This window comes from Echinops telfairi, unplaced genomic scaffold, assembly GCF_000313985.2.
Source record: "Echinops telfairi isolate 266 unplaced genomic scaffold, ASM31398v2 ScPeMD7_24;HRSCAF=84, whole genome shotgun sequence".
Classification (NCBI taxonomy): domain Eukaryota; kingdom Metazoa; phylum Chordata; class Mammalia; order Afrosoricida; family Tenrecidae; genus Echinops; species Echinops telfairi.
The window spans coordinates 7969011-7972520 of NW_022103921.1; the positions used below are offsets into that span (position 1 = coordinate 7969011).

At 49.5% G+C, this 3510-nt stretch overlaps 1 pseudogene; it reads right to left on the bottom strand.

Moving 5' to 3' along the window:
• Positions 1-61: 61 nt before the first annotated feature.
• LOC115869360 lies at positions 62-213 on the bottom strand (annotated as a pseudogene).
• Positions 214-3510: the final 3297 nt, after the last annotated feature.

Below are 3510 nucleotides of genomic sequence, written 5' to 3' on the forward strand. Positions count from 1 at the left end.
TGCTCAATTTCCGTAGTCTTCAGGGAATAATATATTCATTTTTTTCTTTTTTCTTTAAAAACAGGGGAGAGCGTGAACGCAGTCCCCCACTACCACAAAGTATGCAGTCGAGTTTCCCGCATTTGGGAAAATCGCAGGGATCAGCACACGCGCGAGCCTCGCCCTGGGAAAACCACCGTCCTGATCGCGGTGTCTCCCCTGCCCGGTAAGTAGAATGTATCTATTCTTATGTCGCTGTGATTTGGGGCTTAGAAAGGGTATGATGGTTTTTATCATGATCTTTGATTAGTGTAAAAAACGTATCTGTTCGTTTTCCCATTGAAATTGCTGCGACTTTCTAGTTCCCATATATGATTGTTTCAATAGCCACTGCCCTTTGATGACCAGTCTAGCCCTGAAAACTTAACATGGTCTGCTGGTCCGTGTACCTTTTTTTGGTTGACTGTCCACTCCTGGGCCTGTAAATGTTTTACCAAAAATTATAAATCTCTGTTAAAATGCAAATGGTTATTGTTGGTTAATAGGATATCCTCTATACAAAGGAACTGTTTGTTAATTCAAACGATTGTCCGGCTAGCGTGGTGTGTGTTATGGCTGGACTATTCAAATCTCCTGTGTTATCCTAGTAAATTTATATCATATGTTTTGCCATGTGAAAGAGATAATTTCTTGTTACTTCTCATCTATAGGTATTGTGAAAAATATATCTGGTATGTCTATTTTAGCATAGTAATGTTCTCCCAAAGTTGCTATAAGGTTCAGTATTTCTGAAGCATTTTTTTTTAATTGGGAAAAAAACACACAAAAACCATCTGTTTTGGGGGACAATAAGATGCTGTACCATGTGTACAGCATAAGCAGTCTCCATCGTTTCTGAATGAAAATCCTTTGCTATGCCTGATTCTGAGCTGACTCTCAAAGTTCCCAAACTCTAGCCTGAGAAAATCAAGGTCACAAGGAGGTCAGCACATCCAGCACTCTGGTTGAGGGTGGAGCATGAAGCTATGATTGGCCTTCACGCCAACGGGCTTCAGCTCTCTACGATGCACTAATGCTCCTTGGACTGTGTCTGACCTGAGGAGTGTCCTGCCCTGTGAATGTAGAATCGGACCACCAAAACCAAGCCATGAGGAATTGAAACCCGAAAATAAGGAAGGCCAGGTCTGGCATGCAGACTGAAGCTCTCCCGTGCCCAATCTGCAGGTGGAGGTGGGGGACTACAAGATCACAGTGGCAGGAGGCAGCCAGGACAAAGGGGTGAGATGGCAAGTCACTTGCTGACGCATGAAGCTAGAGCACATGAGACAGGAACATCAGGTGGAGGTCAGGGGCCATTGCAAAACAGATGTGCTTCGGGTTGGTTGATCCAGAAAAGGGAAGGCCTCACAGTGCACTAAGGAGTTGGAATATGCTCAGGTAGCTGCTGGGGGCCCCTAAGAGTTGTGGAAGAAGGGAGTGGCCCAGGCAAGATGCTGAGTTGGAAAGCACCCAGAACAAAAAGAACAATAAAATAAACCTCCTTGGAGGCCTGGCAGCATAGTGGTTACACATTGTGCTGCTAGCGGCAAGTTAAGCTGTTCAAAACCACCAGCTGCTCCACAGGATAAAATAAGGCTTTCTATGCCTGTAAAGAGTGACAGTGTTGGAGACGCCAGAGGCAGTACGCTCTGTCGTAGAGTCACCGTCGACTCAGTGGCATGACTGAGCTGTCAAATTCTGAATCCAGAGCCCCTATGCAGGATTTCCAAGACTTTCCATCTTTACAGGAACAGTCTGACTCATATTTTTCCTGAAGAAACGGGAAGGGGGTGGGGTGAGTTTGAACTGCTGACCTTGTGGTTGGCAGGTCAATGCTTATCCCACAGCTCTGAGATAGAGGAGAAAACTTCCTGCCCAACAGCATGAAGAGAAGGGAGTAGCAACGTCTGGGTGACTGGCAGGGACGACGGCCGAGCTCCAGCCTCTGTCCGAGCTCCTGGAAACAATCCTCCGGTTTGGGTTTTCATATTACAATCACCACTTTCCAGGTGAAAACCCAAGGTACACGTTTATTAGGTGCCTTGGGGAACGGGTCAAAAATCACAAGGAATAAGTGGAAGCCCAGGATGAACATTCACTCAGCCTGGTTCCTGTTCATCAGTACAATTGCAGGGAGTCGGGTGGGGAGGAAAGGGGGCAGCAGGGGCAAAGGTACGGCCCTGGACATGAAAATGTACCACAGAGAAGGTGAGGGAAAGGCCTGGCTGCCGTGCAGGTGACTCCTGGCCACACCCCTGGAGCACCCCCACCCCCCCACCCTGCCTGTCCTTGGCAACCAGTGTGCTGCTCTGCTGAGATGTCCACCTGGTGGCCTGATGGGAGGGAAGCCAGGTGATCTGCTTTTGAAACTCAGCCAGTGGACACGGAGGGGATCACAGCGGCGCGCTCTGCAGCTGCCTGAGGAGAGGGGTCCCACACAGGCAGCGCTTCGGCCCACTGCAGCTCCCGTTTGCCAGGGACCGTTAGGACGGCAGCCAACCCCGCAATCGTCCCCAGGAAGATATATGCTGTGGGAGATGAAGACCAGGGGCTGGAGTAGGAAACCTGCCTCCAAATCCCTATGGCTTGACTAACAGGGACTGTGGTAAAAGGCTGGGACACTCCTACATATTCTCTGGGATGGCTGACCTTCAGTATTGGGCTGCTAACCACAAAGTCAGCAGTTCGAAACCACCAGCTGCTCTGTGAGAGAAAGATGAGACTTTCTACTCCCATAAAGAGTTACAATCTCAGGAATCCACAGGAGTTGTCCTACCCTGTCCTGCAGGGTCACTATGAGTCTGAAGGGTCTGATTCAACATGATGGCAACGAGGAGAAATAGTATTCTAGTTGAGGCTGCCTTCATCCCAATTGGTCTCAAGGTAGTCAGTCATCCACGCAGCTAACAAACGCTCAGTGAGAGCCAAGGAGCCGTGGTGGGGAGCTGGGGCTTGTGTAGGGTCAAACCCAGCCACTGCTCTGAGAGGAAAGTGGGGCTGCCTGCTCCCACAGAGATTTGTAGTCTTGGAAGCTCCAAAAGGCAGTTCTACTCTGTCCCATAGAGTCAATCTGAGTTGGAATCTATTCAATGGCAGTTGGGTTGGGTTCGCTCCAGTGTTAACAGCATGAACACATATTCCACAAAAACCCATCCCTGGAGTGAGCTAACTTCTGTCCACACAGCATGTAGGTAGCCTGGGCAAAGGGTCTCCGTCCACGCAGGGGACATCAAAGCTCTGTGCTCTGTCTCCGGAGAAGGCCATCCTGCACACATGCGAGCTCACACAAGCTGCTTCCCACTGGAGAGGATCTGATTTTACTCACTTGCCACTAAAAAAATGAACAGCTGGGAGAAGTCGCTGGGCCTTGTTTGTAACTGCCAGGGAACCCACGCTGGTCTTTCCCTGAAGTGGGACCTTCCACAGGGGCCCCGATTGAAAGTCACTGGCCTAACTCGCTTGGTTCGGCCATCCCAATGCCCCAGGTGGTGA